A 22,662-nucleotide genomic window follows, 5' to 3' on the forward strand; every position below is an offset into this window, starting at 1 on the left:
GGGAAAATCAAAAACATTGACAGAATTGGCTTCCTACCTATCAAACAGCATGTCACTGAATGAGTCTCAGCAGCCACTGCTGATTTCTAAGTGGAATTACCCATTATGTGGGAAAAAAAGACCATGGTGGCACTCAGTGCCTGGCCTTAGATAATTGCCTCACCTAGTATATCCGGATAATTTAGTTTTAAAATTAGTTCAAATTCTATGAAGATGAAAATCAGCACATGTATTAAAAATGCCCCTGGTGAAAAGCAAAGTGAAATGATATATGGTCCTGTGTCCTTGCTTGGCATCATGTCCAAGGTCCTCTGGGGTGGTTAAGAATTTCTGACTTAATGTCTACCTTAATGATGACAAAGAAGGACTAAATAGTGTTTAATGATGTTTTAAGTAGATCCTAAGTGGAGGCTCATGACCAACATCAGGGAGTAGAGGAAATACAAATGAAAGTCAGAAACAGAACAATAACCACAAACCTCTTCCCGCAGCAGTGAGGATTAGTAAACTCAGAAAGCTCATTGGGACAAGCTAGCATGTACGAACCTGAAGGTACCTGCTGGCCTGTCCTAAGTACTGCTGATGGCTGGACATGCATAACCAGTTGGCTTCTTTGGACATCTGAGTTTGCAAAGCAAGTGCTTGGAAAGTTGGGAGAGACATTTTAAAAATTGTATTTTTGATTGTAAATGAATAGTTATGTATTAAATAAAGCTTATTTTTATATAGGAACGTAGAAAGAAGAATAAAGTATTGACTTTAATCTTATCACCAAACAGAAATCACCTTTGACCTTTTCATGGGAATCCTTCATATTTTATGCTAGCATAGATTTCATTTTTAAAGCATAGTTGTAATCATATTGTGTATACAATTAATATTTTTTTCAGTTATTATTTAGTAAAACCATCTTAATAATTATATATTTTAATAGCTTTATAATAATGCCTTAAATAGAGGTGACACAGTAAACATACCCCATTAATACCTAGGTGTTTTCCCTTTTTTCACTCTCATAAAAAATGCCATAATGAACATCATTGTGCATAAAACTTCTTTTCTGGCTTCTGGAGAATTCCTTTGAATCAATTTTCAAAGGCAGAATTTCTTCATCAAACAATATGATAAGTTCTTGATAAAGGCTGACAATTTGTTTCTTGGAAGGACTGTGATTTTTTTCTATTATAATACGTGCTCATTAGCACTAGATATTCTTATTTTTGAACTCTGCTAATTTAAATTAAAAACTCTATGTTCATTTCATGTAAACTTATTGAGTCACTATTAAAACACAGTATTTTACCAAGTTCATTACCACATATGTTTCTTGATGTTATTTGTGTTTTTCATGTTCTTTGCCTTTTCATCTTGGATTGGCTTCAAACTAGTCTCCCTTACCTCTGGTCTAACCATCCTTCACATGTTGCTAGAATTACTCCTAAAAGCAATACCCTCATCACATTACTGCTCACTCAAATATTTCAAAGGATTTCCATGTTTACAGAAGTATAGTAAGTTCCTTACTTCCTGTGAAAACTACCACATTGTGGTTCAAGCTATCACACTGCCTGGTACCAGGTAGCTGCAATATGGAAGTAAATAGTCTCCTGAGAGTTGTGCAGTGTTCTCAACTCTTGTTGAGGCTTGTTTAGGGTCATACATTTTCTTAAATTCTAGCAGGTAGGCAGCCAAGCTTTCTTTGATAAGAGAATCTGGATGAAAGAAATGCCACTGGAACTCTGGTCCATATTTTGCCTTTACATTCCCAATGAAACAGCAGTGCAGGGACAAGCCCCCTCTGCCTTTGAGTCAGAATTTCCTGGGCTCCAGTCTGGCTTTTGCCACTCATGTGGCCATGGCCTGGGGCAGTCACTTAACCTTTGAAATAATGCCCATCTCCCAGAGTTATTCTGACTATAAAGTAAAATGATGAAAAGGACTAGTGCATTGTGTAAATGACTAACTAAATGAATCGCTCTTCCAAATAAATAATCCTCCCCCTTTAAAATATGAGTATGCAAAATAGTCAAACTCATAGAAGCAACAGAATGGAATGGTGGCTGCCAGAGATGTTGGGGAGCGAGTAAGGGGAGTTGCTAATCAACAGGTGTACAATTTCAGTTATGCAAGATGAACACATTCTAGAGGTCTACTGTGTAATATCATGCCTATAGAGAACAATACCCATGTGCACATTTAAAAATCTGTTAAGGTGGTAGGTTTTGTGTTAAGTATTCTCACCATGATAAAATAAAAATTTTTAAAAATTTGGTTTTAAGGATTTTATTTTATAAGCACAAGTAACTTAGACTTGCCAAAATTCATAATACAGGTTGCAGCACGTCTGAGTGAAACAATATTTAATTGTTGTCAGTTTGGGTGTTAAGCTGACTCCTGGCAGGAAGTTCTCCCAGCTTTTCCTAAGGAATCCATATCCTGACAACCTTATTAATATAGTTTTACTATTCAAAATATAAACTTCACCATATAATACAATGTATGATATCTGTCACTCACTGATCCTTGAAAACACTTTTTAAAGTCTTAATTAAAAGTAACTGTTGCTGGGTCTGGTAGCTCACACCTATAATCCCAGCACTTAGGGAAGCCAAGGGGGGTGGATCGCTTGAGTCCAGAAGTTCGAGTTCGAGGCTAGCCTGAGCAACATGGCACAACCCTGTCTCTATAAAAAAAAAAAAAAAAAAAAATCAGCTGGGAGTGGTGGTGTGCGCCTATTGTCTCAGCTATTTGGGAGGCTGAAGTGGGAGGATGACATGAGCCTGGTGGTTGAGGCTGCCATGAGCCATGATCGTGCCACTGCACCCCAGTCTGGACAAAAGGTGAGACTCTGTCTTAAAAACAAAGGGTAACTGTTTCCTCACTCACCGTTTGGCAGGTAATAAATCATCACTTGCCAGTTTGGGGGAAAGTATCAAGGATTCTTGTGTACAATGTTGAAACAAATATAAAAATCAGGAAAATGTAATGATAAAAATATTGAAAACATGATTTGTGTGCCAAAACTTTTCCTTAATTCTAATTGAATGCTATTTTTAAAAATTTCCCGAAACTGTAAACTGTTTGCATAGATTTGTAGGTCTAGATATCATTTATTTTAAACATTTGGCATCAAATCAGAAAATACAAGTGAAAAAGGGACAAACACTGATGCTCTGCTAAATGAACTGGATAGTAAAGAAACGATTTTCTACGTTGAAGGAGACTAAGTTTATTAGTGACCAGAGGCCAGGAATCCAATTTGTGAAGATAATGCAAGATTGTGCATTTGAATCCTTGGCTCTGAGACACGCTCTTAAATGTTATAGATTCCAGTGGCCTAAAAATATTTTAAAGTATGTCCAATTTTTTTATGGCATTTAAAAAATAGATGTCTGAAAACAACTGAGAGTTTCTCAAGTTGATTTATCTTGCACGAGTCACTAGAGTAAAGCCGATTTTCTGATACTGTGTCCTGCATTTATCTTTCAGGAGCGAGAGAGCATTCTAATTAAAACGAATCCAGTGGAGAACTTGAAATATCAGGTGCTTTAATGTGATTTGCTTTTTAACAGCCAAGACTGTCTTGCCATAAATATTTTGCCCCTGGTTGGTTAGAGCCTAATTCAAAAAAGTGACAAAGTGGTAATGACTTCTGAGAAGCTGTTCTGTCAGAAAAGCTCAGAGATCTCTTGGCTGGGCTCAGGCTCAGAGGAGGAGGAGGCTCGAGACCCTTCGTCCCCTCACTCTCAAGGAGCTACACAGTGGCTCACCTTTAAAGAGAGAATGAGAGACCTCCCCCAGTCCGTTTACATAAAATGCTACAATTCTCCCTCTCTTCCCTTTACCTGTTTATTCTTCTTCATAGCTTTGATAACTGGGAGATGCAGAATGAATTTGTTCTTCTGTCTTCTTGGTGTTGGGATGTAAGTTTTATGAGTGGGTTGGTTTGTTGCTGTGTTCGCAGTACCTAGAACCACACCTGGCACTCGATAAGCACTCCGTGTGTATTTATCAAAAGCATGAGTGGGCAAATAAACACAAGAATATAAGCAACTGCCAGATCATCTTCACCAATCCAGACACTCTTTGATCATTCAAAGCACATGGAGTATAGAATCGGCATCTTCCACCTACACTATCTCCTTCCCCTTACCAACATTCATGTCCTAAAAGCCCAGAAGAAATGCTGCATCCCCAAATGCCTGCCTTGACTTCTGCTCTGGAAATTAATTTCTCTCTCCTCTGAATGGCTTGAGCATTTTAAAATACTTGATACTGAGAGGTGACAGCGTGCTGGCAGTCCTCACAGCCCTCGCTCGCTCTCAGCGCCTCCTCTGCCTGGGCTCCCACTTCGGCGGCACTTGAGGAGCCCTTCATCCCGCCGCTGCACTGTGGGAGGCCCTTTCTGGGCTGGCCAAGGCCGGAGCCGGCTCCCTCAGCTTGCGAGGAGGTGTGGAGGGAGAGGCGCGGGCGGGAACCGGGGCTGCTCGCGGTGCCTGCGGGCCAGCGCGAGTTCCGGGTGGGCGTGGGCTCGGCGGACCCCGCACTCGGAGCAGCCGGCCGGCCCCATCGGCCCCAGGCAGTGAGGGGCTTAGCACCTGGGCCAGCAGCTGCTGTGCTCAATTTCTCGCTGGGCCTTAGCTGCCTTCCCACGGGGCAGGGCTCGGGACCTGCAGCCCGCCATGCCTGAGCCTCCCCCGCGACCCTCCATGGGCTCCTGTGCGGCCGGAGCCCATGTGAAGAGCAATCAGGTATGGCTTGCTTTTTTACAATTTCTATTTAGCATTTAAAACAGAGCCTAGGACAGAATAAACCCTCAAAGCCAGCAGCTGCGGAGGGTGTACTGGGTCCCCAGCAGTGCCAGCCCACTGGCGCTGCGCTCGATTTCTCGCCGGGCCTTAGCTGCCTTCCCACGGGGCAGGGATCGGGACCTGCAGCCTGCCATGCCTGAGCCTCCCACCCGCTCCGTGGGCTCCTGTGCGGCCCGAGCCTCCCCAATGAGTGCTGCCCCCTGCTCCACAGCGCCCAGTCCCATCGACTGCCCAAGGGCTGAGGAGTGCAGGCGCTCGGCGCCGGACTGGCAGGCAGCTCCACTTGCAGCCCGGGTGAGGGATCCACTGGGTGAAGCCAGCTGGGCTCCTGAGTCTGGTGGGGACGTGGAGAACCTTTATGTCTAGCTCAGGGATTGTAAATACACCAATCAGCACCCTGTGTCTGGCTCAGGGTTTGTGAATGCACCAATCGACACTCTGTATCTAGCTGTTCTGGTGGGGCCTTGGAGAACCCTTATGTCTAGCTCAGGGTTTGTGAATGCACCAATCCACACTCTGTATCTAGCTGTTCTGGTGGGGCCTTGGAGAACCTTTATGTCTAGCTCAGGGATTGTAAATACACCAATCGGCACTCTGTATGTAGCTCAAGGTTTGTAAACACACCAATCAGCACCCTGTGTCTAGCTCAGGGTTTGTGAATGTACCAATCAACACTGTATCTAGCTACTCTGGTGGGGCCTTGGAGAACCTTTATGTCTAGCTCAGGGATTGTAAATATACCAATCGGCACTCTGTATCTAGCTCAAGGTTTGTAAACACACCGATCAGCACCCTGTGTCTATCTCAGGGTTTGTGAATGCACCAATCGACACTCTGTATCTAGCTACTCTGGTGGGGACTTGGAGAACCTTTGTGTGGACACCCTGTATCTAGCTAATCTGGTGGGGACGTGGAGAACCTTTGTGTCTAGCTCAGGGATTGTAAATGCACCAATCAGTGCCCTGTCAAAACAGACCACTGGGCTCTACCAATCAGCAGGATGTGGGTGGGGCCAGATAAGAGAATAAAAGCAGGCTGCTCGAGCCAGCAGTGGCAACCTGCTCTGGTCCCCTTTCACACTGCGGAAGCTTTGTTCTTTCGCTCTTCGGCTCTTTGCAATAAATCTTGCTACTGCTCACTCTTTGGGTCCACACTGCTCTTATGAGCTGTAACACTCACTGCGAAGGTCTGCAGCTTCACTCCTGAGCTAGCGAGACCACGAACCCACCAGAAGGAAGAAACTCCGAACACATCCGAACATCAGAAGGAACAAACTCCAGACGCGCCACCTTAAGAGCTGTAACACTCACCGCGAGGGTCCACGGCTTCATTGTTGAAGTCAGTGAGACCAAGAACCCACCAATTCCGGACACAATACTGTGTTAGAGTATTATATATATATGATATGTCAAATTATAATTTGATTTGACATTTACTATGTTGTAGCATTGTAACTATTGTAATATAACTATATTTGTAATCTGAGTATGTAGGTTTTCTCCTGCTAGTCTCTGAAATCCATGAGGATAAGAACTGAGTTGTAATCATCTTTTTATCACCTAATAAGTCTAATATCTTACATTATATATAGGAGATATTCAATAAATGATTTTGGAATAGCCAGCAAATGTGTGGCTGTTATATATATAAAATCACATGTAGCACTGAAATAGCTGTGTGTGTGTGTAATGTATATACATGTATATAACATACATATGTATATAACATATCTCTCTCTTTGTATATATGTATATATGTGAAAATCCTGGCGAAGGAAAGGTCTGGGAAGTAGATAGTTCAATAGTAGAGAGATCACTCAATGATTCTTCCATCGACCTTGTGTTCCTCATAAGGGCATTAAATTTTTCTGGAAATTCATAACATGTCATCAAGCCTATGCTATTTGAACATTGTTAGGACAATGACTACTGGAATTCCTTCTTCCCAGTCCTGCCTGTGGGAGGGGTGCTGTGCTGTCCTGGACTCAGACACGCTCATGCCTATGTCTGTTCCCATCATGTACTGGCTGTGTGATGTGTCGTTCACCCTCTCTGCACCTTAGTTACTTTGTCTATAAAATGGCAAGAGGAATTCTTAGCTTGCCAGGCCCTTCTGAAGGTGCTGTGAGAACATGACTGCCAAGTGCCCAGGTGTGTCTGGCACATAGTGGCCTCTCTCAAGCAGGGGCCTGATCACTACTGTCATTGGGCTTGAGCCATCTCAAATGCTTTGTACACCGCTTGCCTTTGTAGAACATCCTCATCAGAGAGAAAATTAGAAATGCAGTTTGTTTATCATCCTTCACCTCTCTGTATTAAATATACATCACCAGCTCCCTCACAATTTCTTGGAAGCATTCATTACAGTCATATTACCTGAGAGCAGCTGAGTCCACAGGAGGTAGGCGGGACATAAACTTTGGAAAATAATCCGTTTCAGTTTAGGTCATAGCAACTGCAATCATCTATGACTAGTCTCTTGGTCAATGTGCTAGGGCTTTCATGTATATTTTCTGTCCTCAGCAGACTTGTGTTCCTGCATTCTGAGGAGCAAGTTCAGGCTCCCATCTTCTCTAAGACATTGGCTCATTTTTATGCCTATCTGCAAAACTGGGTTAAGTAGCAGAAAGAGTGGTTTTATGTATTGAAAACTGACTAGTCCAGAGTTACCCAGGAGTATCTCGTTCTAAGTGGTTGGCTTTTGTTTTTTCAGTGAAGCCTAAGCACTTTACTTTCAGATACAGGGAAGTTATCCTGCTTTAAGGAATTGATAAGAAAGGTTTGATCCCAGCCGAGTGAGATGAAGCCAGCATGGTGCCTACTTTCATGGCAATCTCACCGCCCACATGTACATGTGCCCTGATATTCGTCACTCACTAAAAACATTTTTAAGTAATAAAATAATAAAGTGAACTGTGATTTTTCACTCACAGTTTGGCAGGCAAGTTGTATATGAACTTGGCCTTATTGGCAATAACTTCAATAAAACCAACTTACATGTACATTCTGCAATTTGCAAAGTTCACACTGTCATTTGTCATTTACCACATCATCTGGTATACACTACCCTATGCATTGTTAGCCCTGTTTTCCAGATGAGAAATGTGTGGCTCAAGGAATTTTGAACATTTGTGGAGCACATAGGCAGTAAATACTGCAAATGAGATATAAATTTAGGTCTTTTGCTTCCAACCCAATGAACTAATTAATAGATAAATTAATAGATAATGTATTAGTCCATTCTCACATTGCTATGAAGAACTACCTAAGACTGGGTAGTTTACAAAGAAAAGAAGTTTGACTCACAGTTCCACAGGCTGTTCAGGAGGCATGGCTGGGGAGACCTCAGGAAACTTATAATCATGGTGGAGGGTGAAGAGGAAGCAAGCGTGTCTTCCCATGGCGGAGCAAGAGAGAGCGTGCGAATGGGAAAATGCTACATGGCTTTTAAACAACCAGATCTCCTGAGAACTCGTTCACTATCACCAGAACAGCAAGGGGGAAATCCGCCCCCATGACCCAATCACCTCCCACCAGGCCTCTGTTCCAACACATTAGGATTACAATTCGACATGGAGATTTGGGTGGGGACACAGAGCCAAACCGTATCAGATAAAACTGATTTTTATCTGTACATAGGCTCAAGCGGTCCTTCTATATGCTGACTTGGCAATTCCCAGGTTAGGTTTGTAAATGGACTCCTCCGCAGTGTTTCGAAATAGTTGGCTATCTTACATTAATGTATTAACAAGAGTCATTTGCAAGCCTCCTTCTCCACTGAGAGAGGGAAGGTTAACTGGAGTAGAGCCCTGTGAGAATTGTCACAATGGCAGAATTCCTGCAGCCTTGAATTAATGGGCATTTGCTCCGCCATCTTTCTGGTCTGCCACAGATGGCTGGTAGAGGCCCAGGAAGGTGAAGAGACTTTTAGAGGGTCTCTGAGAGGAAGCAGGGAAGCTGTAGTTTGCAGAGCCAAGAGGGGAGAGAGGCTCACTCAGTGCCTGAGCATTGTATGCTCGCCTGAACATTAATTAGGACTAATTCGATGATTGCCAGTGTGCTGGGAGTCTCTTGGAAGATGATCTGATTTGGAGAAATTCAGCTTGCTCATTGGAAATGAAACTCATCAGGAGACCTTTTTCTTACTGTCCTCTTGTGAATGAAAGTGTATTCCACTTCAAGAAGATGTGAGGGTGAAATTTTAATTGCATAAAAGACAGGAAATTCTCCAGGATGGTTCCCATAGCAACTGCAGTGTGTGTGTGTGTATGTGAAACACATTTAACATATGCATTTGAGGAGGAAAAGCAGCTTATCTTCACATACAAGTCTGGAATGTGGAACTGTGAAGGGAAGGGAATGGGACATGAATCCCCCAGAGTAGCCTGATACTGGATTTACTGTTTCCCCCAATCTGTACATTTTCTCCTCACCATTGCAGTAGCAAACTGCTCTCTTTTGTCTCTTCTTTTTTCTTGGCTTCACATAGGTAAGGTACCACCTCACCCAAGGACACCCTGAGGACAAAGCAGCTGACTCCTAGGAGACAGGGTCTTGTCGCAGGTCTTCATTGTGTGGGCTTTTGCCTCTAGGGATTGTTGAGCCAACAACCTGTGAGAGCAGGAGACCCGTGGGCTTAGCTGGCTGGCAGACTGGGCAAAGTCCCAACTTTCACTTACTAGTTCTGAAAATGTGGGCACATCTCTTAACTAATCACAGCCTCCATTTGCTTTTTTTTTATGTTTTGAAAATCTATCAAAGGAAGAAGAAAGCAACCACCTAGTGTACTATCATGTTTGGGAGAAAGAAGAAAGGGAATAGGCTCAAGACTTCTTTTGTTTCCCAGAGTCCTGCAGGAAAGTCAGAAATCCAACTGGTTGAGTTTACGCTGTTTAGTTGGAGGCCACCATGACCTGGAAGGTAAGATGTACTGTTTGCTGACACAGGTAGGGTGTAAAGAATAGACCATCAACCAGAGAGGAGACTTTCTGAATGGGAAAAAGTGAGGAGAAAGGAACAGATGAGAAAGTCCAAAATAAATTAGGATTGTGCCTCTGTTTATCTCACCTAACAGAGGTTGCCCCTCTGTTCATGTCTCTTTTCTGTGGTTGCCTGGAAGCCAGCAATGTCTGACTCATCTCTTGGCTCCAAGACCAAAATCAAACTTACGGAAGCAGAGAGTAAAGGGTGGTTTCTGCTCTCTGGGATTGGGGGAAATGAGGAGATGTTGGTCAGGGAATATAGACTCTAGTTATAAGATGAATGGGCTCTGGGGCTCTAATACACAGCATGGTAATGACAGTTTACAATATTGTATTGTTTACTTGAAATTTGCTAAGAGTGTGCATGATAAATGTTTCCACCAAAAAAAGGTATTTATGTGAGGTAATGGCTGTGTTAACAAACTTGATTGTGATAACCATTTCACAGTATAAGCATACATCAAATCACCATGTTGTACATCTTAAATTCATAGTTTTATTTGTCAGTTGTACCTCAATAAAGCTGGGGGAAAATTAAAAAAAAAAAAAAAACAAGCACAGGGCCTGGCATTGGGTCAGTGCTGGGCAAATGTTGAGCTGAACTAGTTCATTGCGGAAGACCAAGTTCATGTGCCAGACTAGAAAGGGAAGCAATGTATAGTTTATTTATGTATTTATTTTAACTTGTATTTTAGATTCAGGGGTATGTGTGAAAGTTTTTTACATAAGTAAACTCATGTCATGGGGCTTTGTTGTACAGATTATTTCATCACCCAGGGATTAAGCCCAGTACCCAATACTTTTCTCTTTTCCGCTCCTTTTCTGCTCCTCTCTTTTCTGCTCCTCTCCCTCCATCCTCAAGTACATCCCAGTATCTATTGTTTTCTCCTTTATCCATAAGTTCTCATCATGGAGCTCCAATAATTTAGTAAGATATTTGGCACCATATTTTTTTTTTATAAAAGAAAAGCATGAAATTGCTATTATACGGTCAGAAACTTGAGTTTTCTAAATTCAAGCACAGTCTTGTTTTCTTTGTTTGTCTTAGAATCTGTATTGTTAATTTTCCTGTTGTTTGGATAAGGATCTTTCTAAAAATTTCAGTGTGTCTCCCTTGAGTTCCTTTGGATGGAGAAGAGGGATTTTAATTTTTGCATGCAGCTTTGCTAGAGAGAAAATTGAGGGGGTGGTGACAGCTTTTTTCCTTCTGAGTCCTTGAAGCATTTTGTACTTGGTTTGTCTAAGGAACGATTCTCTTACAATATCAGCATCTGCTTTCCTGCCCTTTGGAAGGCAGAAAGAGCTCTGGGGTCCCCAGCAGACTGCTTCTTCCCATAATATTAAATTCAGCCCTGTCAAGTCAAGGATTCCAATGTTGTTCCTGGCATCTGAGGGCATCTGTCATCGCAAAGAGACAACAATATCTTCCGACAGCCCAGAGCAATTATGTTGGAAGTATTTCCCTCTGGGCTAAGACATGGGCAGGTGGGCAAGGCAGGAGCAGATGTCCCCTGATTTGGAATGGGGATTTGACCTTGAAGGACAGCCTGGTGCTGTATGCCGTCTGCCATGGAGACTATCTGGACTGAAACTGGGACTCCACCACTCATTCGCTCTGTGCCTCTGGATAAGTTCTGTCACACCCCTAGGCTTCCATTTCTTCAATTGTAAATTGAAATCATAATTAGTATTTAGTTAGCTAGGGTCATCAGGATGAAAAAAGCCAATATATATGAAAAGTCTTAAAATACTCCTGGCACTTAAGACGAACATAAGTATTAGTGGCTACCGTCCTTATTAGTGTCCCAGTGAATCTAGCTATCAGAGAGACCCAATGGGGTCTCTTCTGTATTCTCTGGATTCAGACCCAAAAGACAGGATTGAAGATCTGTGTGCCAAGCACTGTGACAGAGGCTTATAAATATTACCTGTTTTTAACCTCAAAGGAGGACAACAGGGACGTCACCAACTCATTGACTTCTGAATAGGCCTGGTGATGCTGGAGGTGGGGAGTACATGGGGGGCACCTAAGACAGAGCTGTGTGTACTTGTGTTGGGGGGAAGAGGGGAGCATGATATGGATTATAACCATGGGGCATGGGCTGCCAGGCTGGGCATTAGAAGATAATAGACTGGTCGTGGTTGTGGGGACCTAGCTACTTGGGAGGCTGAGCTGGGAGGAGTGCATGAGCCTGGGAGTTCAAGGTTACCATGAGCTATGATCATGCCTGTGAGTAGCCACTGCACTCCAGCCTGGGCAACATAGCAAGACTCTGCCTCAAAAAAGGGGGAAGTTCTTTGGGGAGACACAGCTCAGCTCTGAGCAACTGAAGAACAGCAGATGATGATGTGTCCAGGCTAGTGTCAAGTCAGGCTGAGGCATGTGGTCTGCATTTGCTGAACAAAGCACAGAGTGTGGGTGGATTATGCTGAGGTGGGGTGGGGTAGGACGGAATGGTGAAGCCTATTCCACATGATGTTGTAGGATGCTGAGCAGTCACAAAGGTGAGTGTTCCTGACCCAGCCCAAGGGCTTAGAACAGGTGCAATAGCCCATGGCAGAAAGGGAGGGTTCCACGTATGGCTGCTTCTCACAATCTCCAGGGGAGCTGTTTAAAATGCAGATTTTTCCAGCTTCATCCATGTCCCTACAAAGGACATGAACTCATCATTTTCAGCAAACTATCGCAAGGACAAAAAACCAAACACTACATTTTCTCACTCATAGGTGGGAATTGAGCAATGAGAACACATGGACACAGGAAGGGGAGCATCACACACTGGGGCCTGTTGTGGAGTGGGGTCAGGGGGGAGGGATAGCATTAGGAGATATACCTAATGTTAAATGACAAGTTAATGGGTGCAGCACACCAACATGGCACATGTATACATATGTAACAAACTGGCACGTTGTGCACATGTACCCTAAAACTTAAAGTATAATAAAAAAAATAAATAAAATGCAGATTTTCCTGCCACACATCCAACCCACTTAATCAGAATCTCTGAGGGGTGTAAACTGGAACAATACATTTTTGACATAGTCAAAATGGCATCACTGGTTTTGGGCATCACTGGTGTAGCCCATTGAGCAATGAGCAGCGATAAAGCAGCTCCCTGTTGGCAAGTTACCTGATACCAATAGTGATGCTAGGCTTTTCTGGCTGAAGGAGCTTCAGCCTGTGCTGAGGGCAGGTTAAGAGAATGAGAAAGACAGCCTTGTTCCTGGCAGAGCCCAGAATCCATGTGGGACAGGTAACAGGTTAAGGTTGGGAAAAGAAGATAGGATAAGGAATAGCAATCAGCCCCAGGACTACAGGTGCTAGAGGCTCTGGCATGCCTGGAAGGTGGACCTCTCAGAGTGAGGGGAATAGCTGCTCCCAGCCTGTGACTCTCAGGAACCTTGTTAGAAGAGAATCGAGGAGCATCAGCCACATCCAAGGCCCCTTGCTCTAGGAGGGTGCATCTGGAATCCCATATATCCTAGGGTCCGTTATTATCACAGCCCACCCTGGCACATGCAGGATGGGCTCTCTGATCTTTGAGCTGCTTCAGGCCGTAGGCACCTGCTGGGCTTTGAGGGTTTAGAGAAATTCAGCAAGACTGGATCCTAGCAATGAATATAATTCTACCTCCTCTTCTCTCATCTTTCTATTCCCATTACTGGAAACAATCCCTTCGCCATCTCTCAGTAGTTAAAGCCTCCACTTTCTTTCAAGGTACATCTGAAATGGATTTCCATTTGTTTATGGCAATCAGTTTTAAGATTAAGGCAATTCAGTTCTGTTAAACATATACTTACTGAGTACATGTTATGAACGAATTCCCGACTATGGTGCTGGAAGGTAAAAGAAAAATTAGGACAAGTTCCCAGTTCTCAGGGAGGTTGGTGCAGGGAAAGAAAAATGCAGGTAAACAAACATCCTTCAGTGTGCTAGGTACATGATAGAGATAAATTCTAATTTTTAAAAAGTCCTATATAATAACTATTTCTGTGCATGCTTTCTCTCCTCTATCTGACTTTATCTCTTCTGTCTTCCTAACTGGGGACATGTCTCTGTCATTTTTGTACTCCCACCCTCTGAACAGTGAATGGAACTGTGTTGGTGTTCAATAGATATTTATTGGTTTGGCTTAAACCAAATTCTATATAATGATATGTTTTTAATAAATATAATTATTTTATTTCATTTAAAAGTCACTTGGGAATACATTATATAATATCAAGCTATTGGAAAGACAAATTTAGGAGTGTTTGAGTTGGATTTAGTTTTATTTCTGGCAGTGACTGGGTTTTTAATAAACATGCTGGCTGCAAGGAGTAAAGATAAAATATAGTTTGAACATTTTTAGACAACTCTAAATTAGAAGAATTTGCCAACACTTTGAAATAGGAAATTTTGTGATTCAAAATTATTTGGACCAATTAGAGGATTGATAAAATTGAATGGAATGATTGTCGTTAATGTATGGTGTTGTTCTAGAAGAAAAAATTAATGTCTCCAAATGACCAATAAGAATGGAATCGCTGGAGATCATCTCAGCAAAGAAGAAAGGTTTGGGAGAGCAGGAGAATAAGGCAGAAAAAAGGTAAATCAGCAGGTTTTGCTCCTCTGTCCCCTCCTCGTGTCAACCTGAAACAATTTGTCTTGGATGTGGCAGAAATGAAAAAAAAATAAACAGGACAGTTGTGAGTTAAAGCATAGGTCTACAGTGTTGTAAAGAGTGACTTTGGTCAATTTAACCTCCCCTAGTGTCCATTTTTTTCATGTCTAAAGTGGGGAGCATGGAGGGTTCTTCCCAGGGCTGCTGTGAGTGAGAATCCAGTGAGGTGCTATATGTAATGTGCCCTACAGGATAAGTTGCTCATAGGAGACGCTCAATAAATGGTCACTCCCTTCAAAGGTCCCCTTCCCTGAGATAACTACAGGGAGCTTAGTGGGAGCTCAGAAATCAGGAAGTTAGTCACAAACATTATAAAATTGTTTGGAGAAATGAATGTGGAGCCAGTAATGTATTGGCTGCGGTCTCTGGTGTTGGCAGCTGCGGTCTCTGGTGAAGGGTCACAAATGGCAGGTTGAAGCTTGTCTAGAATGGTGCATTGCTGTAGTTTGTGGCTTCCCTTTCCTTGCCCCATGAAATTCCATGGCCAGGGAAGGTCCTTTGACCAGTTTAGAATCGATGGTGGTTGTAGGTGGTGGTGGAGGAGAGTGTTTGTTGTTACCTGCAAATTGCACACCTGAAAGCCTCTGCAGCTCCTCACTCATGGCTGCATGGATGAGGGACGAAGGACACTGGTGTGGAACATGCAGAATGTCTGGGCGTCCTAAGAGTGTCCCCAAAAAGCAAAGAAAATACACAGATTCGGGGCTGACTCCACACAAGCCTGGATATTTCTTGCTAGGGGCAGCCCTGAACCATCTCCTGAAAATGGAGAAATATCATTTGCATTTTTTGAAGCACGATTGTGTCCAACATAATGTGATTATATTTTAATCATCCAAGCTTTCAAGAACGAGTGGAGGCAACATTACAAATTGTGCACAGATGACGGGAATAACTATGATGGTCTTAGGCACAACAGGATGTATGGTTCCCCTTGTCAGATACCCTGAGCAGAGGAGGGTATAAATTGGATTGTGCTGCCTGGAATTATTTTCATCATTTGCAAGGACTTGGGCACCTAGCTGAACACCCATCTCGATTTGAAGACTTCCTTTAGCTACAATTAAGAGTTTAATTCCCGGAAGACTTTGTTATGAGAAAGACCCACTAGGACTTGTGAGGGATAATGCAAATACCCATTTACATAATGATTTACAGTTTTTAGAGCATTTTCACACATATTATGTCATCAATCTGGACCTCCTCCTGAAACATGAAACCTCCAAAGTGCAAGCTTGCTGCTTCTAAAATGTAGCATTGCCCACACTGAGCTCTGTTCCATTCCCACTTCTCCACCTTCAGAAAGCTTTCCCTGATCTCCACTCATTACCTCCACCCTCTCAGCCAAAGGTGCCCCTCCTCGGTAACCTCCAGAGCACTGTGCACTGGCATGCCCTGCTTAGTAGAGAGCGAGTCATTGAGGGTGAGGCTGGGATTCATTTCCCACTGCATCGTGAAAGACAATTCAGAGTAGGAACTTGGAGAATGCTAAATCTGTCTAGAACAGTGCTCCTCAAACTTTAATCTGTACACCAACCACCTGGAAAGCTTGTTAAATTGAAGATTCTCATACAGCAGGTCTGAGTGAGGCCCAAGATGCTACCAAGACCCAGGTGATGCTGATGGTCCTTGGACCGTACTTTGGGTAACTTGGCCAAACATTGGAATCATCTGGGGAAGTTTTAAACGGCTCCCTGTGTGGACCACACCTTCAGAGTTTCTGATTTAATGGGTAATGCACCTGGGCAGCAGAAGGTTGTAAAATCTCTCCTGGTGTTTCTAACGTACTTCAAAGTTTGAGAACCATGGTGCTGCAGGGAAATTTGCCATGGGGTATACAACCTTCAGAATAAAGGCTGTGGTTCCCTGCAATACTGGGAAGAAGAGTGTCAATGGTACCTTATGTTTCTGGAGTTTGAAAAGGACTTTATGATTACATCCATTATTTCTTAGTTCCTTCCAACGTGGGAGGAAGGCGTCCTTCAGATAAGAAGCAGGCTCAGCAAGATGATCCTTACTGAGTTGAGACATTAATCCAGGTGGGTTTTTCTAAAAATTATTATTTAATTATTTTCCCCTGCCGTTGATGGAGAAAGGGTTGTTGGTTAGAGCTGGGTTCTAGTCCCAGCCCTGACTAGAGCTGGGTATCACTTGATTTTTGGACCCTGCATATCTTCCATGTCCCTACTTTCTCCCATGTGCACACCAGGGTTGGCCCTCCCTGCAGGCCATCTGCCCTGCTAACTCGTCTTTCTCAAGCTCTGGATTGTGGATGGATGAAGACACCACCTCCTCTGTCTTCCTCCTCTTCTCCAGCTGTCAAACTCCCACTCCCACTTCAAGTCCAGGCTCAGCTGTCCCTGCTCCCTGGGGCGGGTTTAGTCCTTCCCATGTCTCTCCTCTGTAGTTGTTGTCACCAGTGTCTATTTCTTCATTTGTTTCCTCTAGGCTGTGAAGGAACCATGGCTTATTATCTCGTGTTCTCTGTACACACTACAGCATCTATTGCAAGATGTCCTTAGTATGTATGTTGAGTTTAAAAAGATGACAAAATAGCTGGCTGTGGTGGAGTGCACCTACAGTCCCGGCTACTCTGGAGGCTGAGGCAGGAAGATCCCCTCAGCCAGGAGGTAGAGTCCAACCTGGACAACATAGTGAGGCCCTATCTCTAAAAATACAAATTAAAAAGTATGACAGAATGCCTTTATCTGCATTGGAGAGATGTTTTAAGACTATGAGAAGATTAAAAGGTACTTTGGAAAGTTAAAAGCATAATATTTACTGTAAGATATTATTATTTTTAGCCGAGATGCAAACCTGCTTATGCATTTTATGCCAGAAATTTTCAATGGCATAACAAGTATTCTTGCTGTTTTAACAATTTTTTTTTTTTTGAGATGGAGTCTCTGTTGCTCAGGCTGGAGTGCAGTGGCATGATCGCAGCTCCCTGCAACCTCTGCCTCCCAGGTTCAAGTGATTCTCCTGCCTCAGTTTCCCGAGTAGCTGGGACTACAGGTGTGCGCCACCATGCCCAACTATTTTTTTTTTTTTTTTTTTGGAGTTTTAGTAGGGACAGGGTTTCACTTTGTCAGCCAGGCTGCTCTCAAACTCCTGACCTCAGGTGTTCCACCCTCCTCGGCCTCCCAAAGCACTGGGATTACAGGTGTGAGCCACTGCACCTGGCCTGTTTTAACAATTTAAGGATTACAATGAGAAATAGGGTCATTTAAAATTCATCAGAAGATAAGGAATAAAAGAAAAAAAGAGAAAAAAAGAAAAGTTAACCATAATCTTGTTACCCAAATATAAATGAGTAAAATTTTGATATATTTCTTTGTTTTATGCACACAGTGTTTTAAAAAAGGAATTGTAATGATGCTGTTTGTGTACCATTTTACACCCTTCTTTTTCATTTACAATTATAGCTAACTCATTCCCTTGTGTTATTACTTTTGTAAGCATCTTTTTTAGTGGCCATGTAATACTGTTCTAAGTAAGTATACGCATCACATTTTGCATATGTATTACCCAGCTGTTGGACATTTAGGTGCTATTCAGTTTTTCTACATGTCGAATGATGCTGCAGCGATGTTTTATACTGAAGGCTTGTTTTTCTGAACTTAAGTTTGTCTCTTTGGGTCAATGTCAATATCTTCTGAGGATTAATCTCTAAAATTTATGTCATTCATTCTACCACCAGCAATGTGTGAGACTGACCATTGCATTGTCTTTTTTTTTAAATTTAAATTTAAATTTTTTTGAGACAGTGTCTCAGTCTGTCACCCAGGCTGGAGTGCAGTGCCATGATCTCAGCTCACTGCAACCTCCACCTCCTGGTTTTAGGCGATTCTCTTGCCTCAGACTCCCGAGTAGCTGGTACTATAGGCATGTGCCACCAAGCCTGGCTAATTTTTGTATTTCTAGTAGAGATGGGGTTTCACCATGTTGGCCAGGCTGGTCTCGCACTTCTGACCTCAAGATATATATATAAAATTATACACACACACACACACACACACACACACACACGTCTACTATATATGTATACTATATGTAGTGGGAACCATATATATAATGATTTCCTTTTGAAAATGATATATTACAATTCAGTAAACACAAACATGACTATAGAGTTATCTTTTAGATACTTAGAGTCATGTTATACCTATGATCTTATTGTCTGTTTTTTCTAAAATACATACTATTTGGTGGTATTTACAATGATTCTTTCAAGGGATGCTGAGTGTTCCATTGAAGATGTGCGATGTTTTAACTTTATTCTTTTATTGCTGGACATTTATACTAATTCTGATTTTACTTGATTGTTTTGGTGCATGTGGTCTTATTCCTTTTTTGAGATTATTTCTTAAAATAAACTTATAGAACTGAGGTTACTCCTAACCTCACTTGATCAAGTAGGCAAAATGTTTTATGTCACATGCCTAACATTTTTCCTAGTCTTACAAATTTGCAAATTTCACAAGTACTAGGAGTTTATCAGTTTTAGCCATGTCATGGAAATTGTCAGCTAAAAATTTAAAATTTTTACTTAATAGGCACAAACTTGGATATTCTCTTTTAAATTTGTATTTATTTTATGACCAATTAGTCTGAGTATTAAAGAAAAATATCTATTTACCAGTTGTATTTATTCTTTTGTGAATTAGCTCTTCAGCATGTTTTCTGATATTTTGGGCTTGTTTACCTAACTGGTATCTTAATCTTCCTGGTATTTCTTATAATTTTCTTGGTTGTCATTGGAACTATGACACAATGAACTTCCCTCATGAGGGAGGGAACTGAAGCACCCTGAAATTGATTTTTCTCACAGATTCTTCTTGAATTAAGAGGAATGTCATTAAACTATTTTGAAAAGTAGATTTAAGACAAAACTGTTTTCCATTTATAATATGTTGTCCTGGCACTTTTAGTAGATGGGTCTGTTTATATTGTATCTGGGTCTGTTTATATTGTTTCTTACACTTTAAAATGAAATTATATGGATAAGCAGCTATACTTTTTCCAATTAAGGGTACTCTTTTCTTACAAATGGACATAAACCTCAGTGATACCACCAAAATTTGTATAATAGGGACAAATTCAAGAAAAGAATTGGTAAAATATTTGGGGTAGAGTTCCCTGTTTTTTCACCTTATTTTGGAGGTGAGCTGAGGAGTGGGAGATATTTGTTTCCATAACAATGTTTTCAGGGTGATGTGCACCAACACTGCTGGCTCACGCTTTTCTTCATGGCAATGTAGACAAGGCTGGACAAATACGGACACTGTATCATATGGATTGAGCTGTCACATTCTAATGGGAACAGAGAATGGGAGAGAAAGCTGGCAGGAGGGGAAAGGGAGAAGAGGCTTGGAAACCTCTTCAAAATTTATCAAGATTTGAATACTGGGGTAAGATATCAACTATGTAAAAAACACATAAAAAATAGAGCAAAAGAATATATACCAAAATATATTTAAATATTTCCCTACCCAAATTCCCTGGGTATTTGGATGAATTGAACTTTTTGCTCTAGGCATAAGAGAAAATCTTTGTGAGGTAAGATTATGGGTAGCATAACTTTATTCCCTTCATGCTTTCCAAGTTTTTATAATTAGCCCATCTTACTTTAAATATCAAGTAAAAAATGTTATGTTAAAGCTATGAGTACTAGTGCTTCCTTTTTTGTTTGATATTTTGACAAAGCCTTGTACCACAATAAATTTATTCTACATTCTTATTTCTCTGCATAGTATACATCCCAAAAGATATGAATATAATGTCTAAGGTGGTACCTTCCAACCCTATAGTCTGTGATTTTATGATATATGTATATATTTGTCATAAAAAGAAATACCTGTCAGTATTAAGCCAGGTTATGTCGGTAAAATGCAATGCTTAGCAAACACCACTCAATCTAGTACACAAAGCAAAACGTTTATTTTTAATTAAAAAAGAAGGAAATCTAATGTCTTGTAGAACTCACCAAGAGAAATCAGCAATACTATTTTATGAATATGAATATTATTATTTGAAATTGGTGCTTTGATAATTTCAGGCACTTACAAGACAATCAGAAACTGATGTTTGTCAAGTACATTTGTTCTAAATAATCAGAATATTCCTTCTTGGTAACATATTGTTTAATTTAAAGTACATGTGCTCTTTTGAAGGATATAGTATTTCATGAGCCAGATTATTATTATTTTTAAAATCTAAAGGCTAGGATTAAAAAAGTAACTGATGACCTGAAATCATGTCATATCTATTTTACATCTATATTTATCCAATAATTAGGACATCAATTCCACTAGGAATCAAGGAGATAAACTAATGGACTTTGTCTTTTCAGTGTTTATTTCAGGTATTTCAGGTATTTCAGAATTTATAATTAAAAAAATAAAAATTTCTCACCTACTGCCTGTTACATTTTTTCCTATGGAATTCAAGAACTCCTGTATTGATCAAATGATGGCATTTCTAGCATACTTTTTTTGTGGGTAAATTTGAAGAGTCTTACTTTATTAAGCAAACTTCATATTTGATTTTCCAAGTATTAAAATAGCCACCTTTCTTACAGATTGCTCTAGGGGAAGAATTCTTGATTGTCTAAACACTGAAGTTGTCTCATTGCAAAGTTCAAGTAAATAAACTTCAAGTTGTAAGCTATGGTCTATTTTCTGCAAATGAAGGCGGTTATTATCAATTTCTTTAAGTGTGCATGAAAACTGGTACTGTGAAATATAAGTAGAGTCTTTATATGAAATAATTCAGTTAGGTTTCTTTAAAAAATCAGGAAATGATGGAGAATTGAAGAGACTAATGAATGTAACATATATGAAAACCTCCTTTTCTCTCCATTGGTTGAAGGTGTACCATAAGCTGGAGTTTATATTCTTAGGGGAGAAGGGTTCAGTGTATTAGATTAATTTTTTAACAACCTTATACTCGGTAGTGTTAAGTGTATTCTTTATCTGAACTGTTGTGAATTTAATGGGCTATTCTATATGTTGGCAGGAGATATTAGTATGAGAATTATAATGGAACATTTCAATCCATATCTTTTTAGTTAGTTGAAAATAGGTTTTTTTTTTCCCCAATTATGCTGCCCCAAGATATACCTGTAAGGGATTTAAACATCTGAAAATGAGCAATTTTATTTTGCTCTGGGATATTTGTAAGATAATTCCTAGCTAAAACACACACTCAAAATAGTACCTTGTTAATAAAATGATTAACATCCACAATTTACATGTGAATTCTACCCAAATGCATTGTGCTTAAAAGGAGCTTTAATTATTTCAGCTACTCATGTGGCTCTGGCCATAGTTTTACTGATCTCTACCTAGAGAATGCCATGGAAGATTGTGTGGTTAATGTCAGAAACTGGTTTTAGATCATCAGTACACTTGAGATTCCTAAGTACACCCTGCTATATGATATGTAAACACCCTAATTTTCACATACCTTTTCAGAATTAATAATGCAATTTTAACTGCATTTGATGTTTTTATATTAAAGCAGTCTCAAAATGAAGTATAAAGGATTCAGAAATTCAAAGTGGAAGCCATGTATGTAATATTTTTAAATTCACTGAATATCTTTATTAGGTACCCCACTAGCTTCTAGACATTTAAACCAACAATTACAACTTTAACTCCTCTAATACAAATGTATGGAAAGAGCCCCTGTCCTCAATAGATTTCTGCATTGAAACAGCAGTTGTTGCTTCATAGTCTGAGATCTTGGGGACTCAGAGGAAACAATTTATATTTCTTATACAGTCTTGTCCAAAATCTTGCCTTTTCTCAGCTATTTAGTTGTCTGACTTTATCTTATTCTACTTTACTGTCACTAGAAGCTTTACTTTCTATCGCCTCTGCTGTTTGCAGCTGTGGGATATGTTTCCAATTCTCTAGTTTTCTCTTGCTACCTTATGTTTTTCAGGCTGGCCCAAGTATGTTTAAAATTTCTGACTTGCTCCTGAAGTTGTTCTAATTTTTCCTTTAACCTGGGCAGGACCGACAGTGTTTCCTGGATGACAGTGTTTTCTCTTTCCTTTTTTCTTTAATCCCTCTTCTCGTTATAGGACCAAAATCTGTTTTTAAAATCAGATGTATTTCTTCTGTTGCTGACGTTCCCTGTGTAAACAATAGTGTTCTGTAAATGTACCAATTCTGAAGCCTTCCCAGCCCGTCACTGTACA

At 40.9% G+C, this 22,662-nt stretch overlaps 1 long non-coding RNA gene across 1 annotated transcript in view; it reads left to right on the top strand.

The window, feature by feature from the left end:
• Positions 1-22,662, top strand: part of LOC129057758 (uncharacterized) — a 226,882-nt gene that overhangs the window by 124,490 nt on the left and 79,730 nt on the right. The window contains exons 3-5 of the long non-coding RNA XR_008522512.2: positions 9,572-9,730; positions 14,276-14,381; positions 16,410-16,495. This is a non-coding gene — a long non-coding RNA (uncharacterized LOC129057758). The remainder of the gene's footprint in view (positions 1-9,571; positions 9,731-14,275; positions 14,382-16,409; positions 16,496-22,662) is intronic.

Source organism: Pongo abelii, chromosome 12 (genome assembly GCF_028885655.2).
Source record: "Pongo abelii isolate AG06213 chromosome 12, NHGRI_mPonAbe1-v2.0_pri, whole genome shotgun sequence".
Classification (NCBI taxonomy): Eukaryota; Metazoa; Chordata; class Mammalia; order Primates; family Hominidae; genus Pongo; species Pongo abelii.